Source organism: Rhinopithecus bieti, unplaced genomic scaffold, assembly GCF_001698545.2.
Source record: "Rhinopithecus bieti isolate Rb0 unplaced genomic scaffold, ASM169854v2 scaffold_35305, whole genome shotgun sequence".
Classification (NCBI taxonomy): domain Eukaryota; kingdom Metazoa; phylum Chordata; class Mammalia; order Primates; family Cercopithecidae; genus Rhinopithecus; species Rhinopithecus bieti.
The window spans coordinates 41,561-52,796 of NW_016814878.1; positions in this window are offsets into that span (position 1 = coordinate 41,561).

Sequence of the window (11,236 nt, forward strand, 5' to 3'; positions counted from 1 at the left end):
TACAGTGCATATGTTGGTCCACTTGATGGTATTCTACAGGTTCTTCAGACTCTGTTCATTTTTATTGAGTCTTTTTAGTTTCAATTCCACAGACTTGATCAGTTAAATTGTTACACTGTTATGTTTGCTGGTTATTTCTTCCACCACTCAAATCTGTTCTTGAATCTCTCTAGTGAATTTTTCATGTCAGTTATTGTACTTCTAAGCTCTAGATTTTTTGTTTCTTTTTAGGTTTTATGTATTTTATTTCTATAGACCTTAAATACTAGGTCATTCGAAAACAACTGTATATATCAAGAAAATTAGAAAGTGACTTCTACTCATGCCATGGAAAGGTTCAGGCTTAGAAAAGACTAAAGATGACCTTAGGTTTATGCCTCCCACCCAGGCTAATCTTGGTATAGAGACAGTCTACAACAATCAAAACCAAAACCAAAACAAAACGAATATAGGAAAAAGCAAACCCTAAGGAAAGGGGAGAATCATATCTCCCGAGTTACCACATTATTAGATTCATATGTCCAGTTTTCAACAACAAAAATTCTGAAGCATACAAAGAAACAGAAAATCTTGGCTCAAAGGAAAAAAATAAAAATAAATCAACATAAACTAACCCTGAGAAAGACCAGATTGCAGATCTACTAGACAAACACTTCAAGACAACTGTTTTAAAGATGCTCAAAGAACTAAAAGGAAGACATGAAGAAAAAATAATTTAGGAACAAAATAAAAATATCAATTAAAATAAAAAATCTAAAAAGAAACAAAAAAAAAAAAACTAGAGCTGTAAAGTACACTAATTGAAATAAAAAATTCACGGGCAGGATTCAATAACAGATTTGAGCAGGCAGTAGAAAGAATTACCAAACTTGACATTGGGAGAATTTAAATAATTAAGTCTGAGAAATTAAAAAAAAGACTGCAGAAAAGTGAACATAGACTTAAAGACCTGTGAGATACCATCAAATGGACCAACATATGTATTGTAGGAGACCCAGAGAAAGAGAGCAAGAAACGGGAAGAGAGATTATTTGAAGAAATAGTGACCCTAAACTTCTCAAATTTGATGAAAGACATAAATATAGACATCCAAGAAGCTCAATAACTTCCAAGTTGAATGAACTCAAAGAAACTTGCACCAGGACACATTGCAATAGAACTATATAAACACAAAGAGATAAGGGCCAGATGCAGTTGCTTATTTAAGCCTGTAATCCCAGCACTTTGAGAGGCCAACACAGTGGATCACTTGAGGCCAGGAGTTTTGAGACTAGCTTGGCCAACATGGTGAAACCCCATCTCTACTAAAACTACAAAAATTATCCAGGCGTGGTGGTGCATGTCTGTAGTCTCAGCTACTCTAGAGGCTGAGGCATGAGAATCACTTGAACCTGGGAGGCAGAGGTTGCAGTTAGCCAAGATCATACCACTGCACTCCAGCCTGGGCAACAGAGCAAGACTCTGTCTCAAAAATATAAATAAATAAATAAATAAATAAATAAGTAAATTCTTGAAAGTAGCAAGAGAGAAGTGACTCATCACATACAAGTGTTAACCAATAAGACTATCAGAAGATTTCTCATCAGAAACTTTGGAGTCCAGAAGGCATTGGACTAATATACTCAAAGTGCTAACACAAAACAAAAACAAAAACTGTTTACCAGAAAATCTGTGTCTAGCAAAACTATCCTTCAAAAGCAGGATCAAAATTAAGAAATTTCCAGATAAACAAAAGGTGAGCAAGTTCATTAGCACTAGAGGTGCCCTGCAAGAAATTCTAAAGAGTCCTACAAGTTTAAATAAAAGGACGCTAGACGGTAACTAGAATCAGTATGATGAAAAGAAGATCTCAATAAAGGTAAATAGATGGGAAATTATTTAAAAACTAGTATTATGTAACAACAGAGTGTAACTGCACTTGTTAAAGTTTAAGATACTAATACACTAAAAAACATTAGTCAAAATGCTAGTATTATTGCAGCTTTGGTTTGTAACTCCACATTTTGTTTTCTACATAATGTAAGAAATTAATACATCTTAAAACTAGTTTCTTTTTGGACACAAATATACTAAGATGTAATTTTGTGACAACACTAACTGAAAGGGATAGGGATAGATGTGTAAATGGGCAGTGTTTTTATATGTTGTTAAAGTTAATCTGGTATAAATTCCAATTAGAGTATAATAAATTTAGGATGTTAAATGTAATCCCCATGGTAACCACAAAGAAAATAGTTATAGAATGTTGTATACACAAAAATAAATGAGAAGGAATTGAAACATTTCACTACAAAAGATAACTAAATACAAAGGTGACAATAAAGTGGTGTCTCAAAGAAATATTTATACACTCATATTTATGGCAGCATTATTCACAATAGTTAAAACATGGAAGAACCCAAGTGTCCATCAACTGATGAAGAGATAAGCAAAATGTGTGTGTGTGTGTGTGTGTGTATATATATATATAGAGAGAGAGATAGATATAATAGTATTTAGCTTTAAAATAGAAGGAAATTATGACATGTGCTACAACATGAATGATTTTTAAGGACATTATGCTAAGTTAAATAAGCCAATCACAAAAAAACAAATACTGCATAATTCTACTTATATAAAACACTTAAAGTAGTAAAAATCACAGAGATAGAAAATAGAATGGTGGTTGCCAGAACCTAAGGGGAGGGAGAATGGGGAGTTATTGTTTAATGGGTATAAAGTTTCAGTTTTGCAAGATGACAAAGGTCCTGAAGATGAATGGTTGCACAACAATGTGAACATACTTAATAACATTGAACTGTGCACTTAAAAAATTATTGAGATGGTAAATGTTGTGTGTATTTTACCACAATACAAAAATTGAGGAAAAAAAAAACTTTCCCTCAAGGATTTTGAACATCAACAATTCTTCTAAGAGGCTTTCTATGATTAATTAGCCTTTGAATTTAAGCAGAAATAAAACTCAAACCACAATAAAGCATGTATTATATTAGTTTTTATATAAGGATATGATAAAAGGTAATCTAAAGATTTAAATGAAATAAATAAATAAATCTAAAGATTTAAAATAACTTCACATTATATTACATTTGAGACTAAAAGTCATATTTTATAGTATGCAAAATATAAACTAGCAATCTCATTATTTTATTCCCTGTAGACAAAACATAAAGAAAAGTAAAATGCAAGCACATGTTATTTTTTTATGTCTGTTGTTCAGAAAAGTACAGTTTGCTTCAAATCTGAGCCCAATCAAGAAACATGACATAAAATAAGAACACACTATGAACCACAGCAAAGACTCAAACCTTATATTTTTAATTTTTTTCTCTCAAATTTTGCAACTGGTTTTATATGTCCACTTTATGAAAGAGAGAAACTACAAGTGAGAACACATACAGAAAAGTGTTTCTATATTTCTTCAGCATATGTTTTGTCATTAAATATTTACTTCATTAAGCTACGTATCATAGACTCAAAGTAAGATCATTTGTAAAGGAAAATTTATGTGGGAACAGTGATTAAAATATAGAAAGAAACGAGTGCTTCTCTTGTTTCCTTTGCTTTTCTTATGTATATTTTTCATTTCATTTCAATGCAAGTGATTTTACAGAAAATAATCACCACTCAAAGCAAACTATTTTCTTCGGAGTGGGAAAATTAATGAGTAAACAGAAATCTATATTCTCTCTGAGAAATGTTATCCCTGTGGGTTATTAAATATTGATTTGGGCTTCTTGAATTTCTAACTAAGATTTTGTTCCTGTAAACTGTGTAAGTTTATCAAACAGCATAAAGTTACTTATTGCATGCTCTCTAGAGAAAAGAAGGAATGACCTTTCCCAATGAAGACAAGAGTGATAATGAAAATCAAATGTGAAATAATCAAACCCATGGCAATGCATTTGCTAGGGAAATATTTTGTTAAAACGTTATCTAATGAACTGTCAGGGCCATAATTTAGCACATCACAGAATTTAGTCCTGGAAATACTTTGGGTAATAAAATATTTGAGCTTTGCACTGTGTTCCACATCTTAGTGTACACCTAATTGTTCTTTTCATTCATTCAAAGCCCATTTACTGAGTGCCTACTAGATTGCCAGGGGTTATACTTCTGCCTTTGAGGAGTTGAGGATTGAGAGAGAGCTTTACAGGAAAACCACAGCTGAAGCACAAATTAGTAAGTAGTTTAGAGGTCTGTGCCCTGAGGAGTATGTAGGAGGCACACTTCACCTGGCTTGGAATAAGGATGAAAAGGTGCCACAAAACTATTCCCAGCCAAGTTTACTTGAAGCATAGGTGAGTTTCAACAGTCAGAAAAGAATGTTTTCAGCTGCAAGAAGCATGGACAGATTTGAGAGTTGTTAAGGTAAAGTAGCTTGAAATCAGCTGCGAGGGATAAGAGAGTAGAAGACTAGATAAAGAGAAATCAATCTCATTTTCCACAGATATGTTATTTATTAGCACTTAGTGTCTAAATATTAGGTAGGCCCTAAGTAGAAATATTAGGCTAGTATTAGGTAGGCCCTAAGTAGAAAATCATATGAAAAACATGGTCACTGTCCTTAAAACACGTTTAGAGTGCAGGGCAGGAATGGAAAGGGAAGACTTTCTAAAAGCAAGTGTAATTAAATGCGGCATGGCATAATTCCTACAGTAAACAGTTGTAATACATGAGAAGACAGGACCAGTTCTATCTGGGTATGAAATAAGGACTAATGAGGTTGTTGGCTCCAGGTGCCATCCTCCCTTTCCCACAGCTTATAGAGATCGCAGCATTCTTCCCTCCCTGCTAAGTAAGCCCAGACTTACTTTTCAAATAATATTTCAGGCACACACAGCCAGAGTTGGTATATACCTACATAAGATTTGTCTTATGTAGACAAATCTCGTGTACTCACCAACTTGAAAAGCTCAGTTTTTGAAGAGAAAGGAAGAGAAAGTGATGTGGAGTTAAAGATCAGAAAACAAATGAGGAGAATCCCCGAGACTGGCTGAAATTGGTTCTCTCTCTCCTCACTGGAGGGAAAAGTAGAGGGGCAGGAAGATCTTCAAATGGAAGGGCTGACAATCTTGGCCCATGTCCGTTGCCTGTACAATCTGTCCTCTAGAAGAGAACTGGTGAGGGCACCATGGTCCATGCACATCCTCGATCCTACAGCAAGGACCAGAAAGAAATGAGAGAGAGAGAGTCTGCTAACCAGAGAAAGAGGCCACAGGAAAGTTCCTAAGTAGGGATAAAGGAGAAAGTAAATTATAGTTCTAGTTATGAATGGCAGAAGAGGCCAGTGGGACGTTATGGGGAAGGAAGCCAGCCTTCTTTGTTCCTCAATATAAAACAATCTCAGTATTGCACTGGAAAGCAAATGGAATGCTCATCAATTATATTAAAAGTAGATTGACTTATTAAAAATGCAGCAATGTTTGCCAAAAGCAGATGGAATACAGAAATTCAAAACAAGGTGAGGTCATTTGCAAAACCCCAGCCCTACCACTAACTCCCAGCAGCTGACAGTTCTCCTACATCAATATGGTGCTGATGAGAGGTGGGTGGTTGGGAGGCCAAATGGAGGAGGGGAGAGAAAAACACAAGAAATGGTTTATAAGTTCTTTTCCTTCCATCATTTTCCAATATGGATAAAGACATTGCTCTTTACCCTTCTATTTGGTAGGCATTGGTATCAACTGCCTATTTAGAGTCTGTGAATTACTAGTTACATTACTGTTTACATCCTTGTGGGAATCAGGATTTCATTAATATACTACTCTATGTACATGTTCATTAATCTTAGACACTGCAATGTATTACAGCTAAAACCAAGCAAACTCTGGTAATTTCTGACCTGAACTTGGATGATCACTTTTTCCATAATGCTGGAATTTTAATTCTAAAGCTTGAAATAACCTTAGAAATATCTAGTCTATTGCTCTCAATCTCCCTACTGGGGAAAGTCAAATCTGGAAAATCAGGATTTTATCTTAGTTTACAGAATATTTTAGTAGCTAGAATTCAGGACTTCTGGCATCTATTACAGTATAAAATTGAAGAACACGAATACTTTGGATTTGAATAATTAATTCAAGAACAAGGGTTAGAATGCTAGCTAATGGGCATTCTAACAATACTTAGTTATAACATTGTTTTAGTAAGATCTATTAAGTGGTGATGTAACTAAAATAGCAAGAATGATAAGCATATCCAAACATTAATTAGGATTCATGATTTTACAAAGCTTTTAAAAAAAAAACCCTTAGAACTATTGCCACAATGAAAACTTACTGTGCTTAAAACGGTGGAGGCAGGAGAGCAAAAGCTTTCCCACCTATTTCTAGCAAAATCAGAAAAGCTAGTCTGATTGGTAAAACATGTAAAGCAGAGATTAAATTAAAAAAAAATCAGCCCTTGTTACTTTAATCATCAATATGATGGAAATTTTTTTGACAATCACTGTCAATTTGCACATTAAGTCACTATTCAATTACCCAAATTTGAAACAGAAAGTACTGTTTTCATCTACAGAGGGATTAAAAATTTAGACATTACAAATTATGGGAATGTTGACTGTAATCAGTTATTCTTATAGCTTCTTTTCCTTGTCTTTTAATGAGTTCTTCAAATTAGTGCCTACAAAATATAGTTTCGAGAAAGACAGATGTGGGTCGGTCTAGGAGCAGATGGAATGATGTTTTTTCTCAAGAGAAAGAAATGCTGTACTTTTGGGAGTTAGAGAAAATAGTTAAATGATTGTATATGCTAGATTCTAGAATCTTCACTGGTTTTAGGAAAAAAAGTGAGTTTATGAAAATACATAAAATTGATGGGTGTATGTAGAATTCCTAGAGGCAATGGATTAGGAATGTCACATGGGGGTTCTAGGCAACCAAGCATTAGACATTTTAATAGAAGTTTAGTGTTTTTAGTGGCACTGTGACTTCTGTTCTGCATTGCCAGTCTTAGCATTACTCCATATCTCAGCTTCTCTTGTTTGAAAATGGAAACTTCCAAGGCACCTCTCAGATTTTTTGGAAAGTAAATGATTGAACAGTTTTATTTTCTCAATTTCTGTGAAAATTTTTGAGATGCTTCACTTTACTTTCTAACTCCAAGTTTCCATAGTTTTAAGTGTCTTGCGGTCAAGGTACTCTAAATGAGCAGTCTAGCTGATGGAGCAGGATAAAGTAGACAGAAGAAATATTGAGCTTGTATGGAATATAACACAGTCCTCAGACCTCTAATTTTTTGTTTTTCCACTCTTGCTGACAGAACTCATCTCTTTGGAATAACAATATAACACTGTGGTTCAGAATGTAGCCTTTTGCATCAGGCAGTATAGGATGGAAACCCTAGCTCTTACTTTCAATTACCACTCATGTGACAGTGGATACATTGCTTTACATCTCCTGAGCTTCAGTTTAATTTATGAAACACGTGACCGAATGTTGAGTAGAATTTTTTTCTGTTATCTTTGAGTTGCTGAGGCCCAAGACTGATAACAAAAATACTATTGCCCCACTTTCAAAAGCGAATACTAGTATGCCACCAGAGATCAGAGACTTTCCCAAAGGGCCTTCAAAGTTAGATGAGAGAACGGGCCAAACTACCACAATTACTACACCAACTTTACCAACAGAAAGTTATGGAACCTGCCTGATATGGTTTGACTCTGTGGCCCCACGCAAATCTCATGTCGAATTGTAATTCCCAATGTTGGAGGAGGGGTCTGGTGGGAGGTGATTGAATCCCGTGGGTGGACTTCCCACTTCCTGTTCTCATGATAGAGTTCTCACGAGATCTGGTTGTTCAAAAGTGTGTAGTGCCTGCTCCTTTCTCTCTCTGTCTCTTTCTCTCTCTGTATCTCTCTCTCTCCTGCCAGCCATATGAAGATGTGCTTGCTTCTGCTTCAACTTCTGCTATAATTGTTTCCTGAGGCCTCCCCTGAAGCAAAAGATGGTATAGCCCACTGAACTGTGAGGTAATTAAAACTTTATTTTTAATAGATTACCCAGTCTCAGGTAGTTCTTTATAGCAGTGCGAGAATGAATTAATACATTGCCCAATCATCATTGGTGAACACAATGGTTAGAAATACAATATTCAATATCACACAGTTAAGAATATCAGATCTCTCAAAACTCTGATTACATATAGATAATAATACCTACCTAACATAATCCTCAAATGTAAGTCATACATTGTTTCTTGTTACCCTCCTGCTTAAAACCATAAAGTGGGGCTTTATATTTGACTTAGAATCTAAATCTGGACTTCCTCCAACAGTCTGTGACACGCTCACTGCCTCGTCCTCCAACCTCATTCTGTTCTATGTACTTCCTAACAAAGTATGCTCCAAACACCATAGCTTTTATGGTTCTTTCAAACACCCTCAGGTTATCTATTTTCTGGGGCCTTTGTACATTCTGCTTCTATTGCATGGGGTGTCTCTCTATTGCAAGATAAACGCCCTTCTTCATTCAGGATTTCTCAGATTAAATGTTACCACTTTAAGAAGGCCTTCTCTGACCATCAAATGTTGAACATATCTTGAATCCTCCATTTATTCTTTAACTCAGCCATTTATTCATTTCTTCTATAATTACCTGAATTTGTTGTTATATTATTTATTTTTGCTTTTAACTTTTTTCTATGTCTTTCTATGAGAGAAGAAACTATGTCTATGTTGTTTAATATTATGTTCCAAGTGTCTGTATTGTGCCAGACATAGAATATGTGCTCAATAAATGTCATAATTATTTTCTTGGCTTCACTTTTATGAATACAACTGCTAACCCATAGCCCTAAATCTTTTCTCTAAGGTACACTAGAGCTCTATGTCTCTAACCACTTCCTGAATATTCATACCTGGATATTCCATATTCAATTTAAAATAATATGAAACAAAACTACACTGAAGTCCAGTCTCGCACCACTTACAGACTATAAGCACTTTCAGAGGTGCTATTGTAATAAAGCTTTTATTTCCTGTGTGTTAAATGTTGCTCTGTGTACAGAAGAGGTGTATTAGTTATCTATTGCCACAATAATGCTATATAACAAACCCCACAAAACCACAGTGGCATGCAATATTAAACATTTATTGCTCATGCACCTATGGTGGTCAGCTGAGAAGCTCTGATGCTCTTGAGCAGGTTTGCTTATGCATCTGCAGATTGGCTGTCAGCTGAGCCAGGCTATCCTAGCTTGAGGCAACGAAGAGACTACACTTCATCATGATCTTCTCATGGCAATGACAGAAGCATAAGAGAGTAGCCTACTTTCTCTCTGTGGATTTGCTTATCCTGGACATTTCATATGAATGGAATCCTACAATATGTGGCCCTTTGTGACTAGCTTATTTCACTTAGCATAATGTTTTCAAGGTTCATCCATGTTGTAGCATATATCAATATTTCATGAGCTTTTATTGCTAAATAGTATTCCATTGTATAAATATACCACATTTTATTATTAATCCGTGAATTAGTTGATGGGCATTTGGAATCCTTCTACTTTTTGGCTACCACATATAATGTTTCAATAAGCATTGATGTATAAGTTTTTGTGTAGACATATTTTTTTTCTCTTGAATATACATTTAGGAGTGGGATTTCTAAATCATATGGTAACCCTAAGTTTATCTGACATTTTAAATTTATTTGTATGGATACATAATAGTTGTATCCATAAAATATTTATGGATACATGTGACATTATGATACAGGCATGTGATATGTAACGATCAAATCAGGGTAATTGGGCTATCCATCACCTCAAGCATTTATTGTTTCTTTGTGTTAAGAACCGTTCCAATTCCACACTTTTAGTTATTTTAAAATATACAGTATATTATTGTTAACTATCGTCACCCAGTGTGTTACTGAACATTAGATCTTATTCTTTCTATCTAACTGTATTTTTGTACTTGTTAACCAACCCCTTTGTATCCCTACTCTCCCGTACCTTTCCAAGCCTCTGGTAACCATCATTCTACTCTGTATTTCTATAAGTTCAATTTTTTTTTAGCTCCCACGTATAGTGAGAACATGCAATATTTATTTTTCTATGCCTGGCTTATTTTATTTAACATAATGTACTCCAGTTCCATCCATGTTGTTACAAATGACAGGATTTCATTCTTTTTATAGATGAGTAATATTCCATTATTTATATTGCCATATTTTAAAAATCATTTGTCCATTGATGGACACTTAGTTTGATTCCATATCTTAGCTATTGTGAATAGTGCTGCAATAAACATGGGAATGCAGATGTCTCCTTGATATACTTATTTTATTTCTTTAAGATATATTTACAGCACTAGGATTGCTGGATCATATGGTAGTTCTAGTTTTAGTTTTTTGAGGAATCTTTCCAAAAAACTAAAAGTACAGCCACAGAGGTTGTACTAATTTATATTACCATTAACAGTATATGAGCATTCCCCTTTCTCCACATTATTTTTTTTTTATTCTTTAAGTTCTAGGGTACATGTGCACAATGTGCAGGTTTGTTACATATGTATACATGTACCATGTTGGTGTGCTGCACCCGTTAACTCATCATTTACATTAGGTATATCTCCTAATGCTATCCCTCCTCCCTCCCCCCACCCTACGACAGGCCCTGCTGTGTGATGTTCCCCTTCCTGTGTCCAAGTGTTCTCATTGTTCATTTCCCACCTGTAAGTGAGAACATGCGGTGTTTGGTTTTCTGTTCTTGTGATAGTTTGCTGAGAATGATGGTTTCCAGCTGCATCCATGTCCCTACAAAGGACGTGAACTCATCCTTTTTTATGGTTGCATAGTATTCCATAGTGTATATGTGCCACATTTTCTTAATCCAGTCTATCATTGATGGACATTTGGGTTGGTTCTAAGTCTTTGCTATTGTGAATAGTGCCACAATAAACATATGTGTGCATGTGTCTTTATAGCAGCACGACTTATGATCCTTTGGGTATATACCCAGCAATGGGATGGCTGGGTCAAATGGTATTTCTAGTTCTAGATCCTTGAGGAACTGCCATACTGTCTTCCATAATGGTTGAACTAATTTACAGTCCCACCAACAGTGTAAAAGTGTTCCTATTTCTCCACATCCCCTCCAGCACCTGTTGTTTCCTGACTTTTTAATGATTGCCATTCTAACTGGTATGAGATGGTATCTCATTGTGGTTTTGATTTGCATTTCTCTGATGGTCAGTGATGATGAGCATTTTTTCATGTGTCTGTTGGCT